This window comes from Austrofundulus limnaeus, unplaced genomic scaffold, assembly GCF_001266775.1.
Source record: "Austrofundulus limnaeus strain Quisiro unplaced genomic scaffold, Austrofundulus_limnaeus-1.0 Scaffold5030, whole genome shotgun sequence".
In the NCBI taxonomy this organism is placed as follows: domain Eukaryota; kingdom Metazoa; phylum Chordata; class Actinopteri; order Cyprinodontiformes; family Rivulidae; genus Austrofundulus; species Austrofundulus limnaeus.
Genome location: NW_013957432.1, coordinates 1 through 288, shown reverse-complemented (window position 1 = coordinate 288; position 288 = coordinate 1).

Below are 288 nucleotides of genomic sequence, written 5' to 3'. Positions count from 1 at the left end.
ATCGCCCAAGTTTTTAGTTGGTGGCAAAATTGAGTTATTATTGTGTTAAATTGTTAAACATGTTGAACTGAGTTATTGAGCAATTATTTTAGGAATGTGTTGCTATAATGGACTGCTTTAACTAGTGACCACATACAGCGGGTAAAATAAGTATTGAACATGTCACTATTTTTCCCAGTAAATAAATTACTAGAGGTGCTAATGACATGAAATTTCCAAAAGTTGTCAGTAACAACCCAAGTGATCCATACATATAAAGAAATCAAACCATCCATCCATCCATCCATC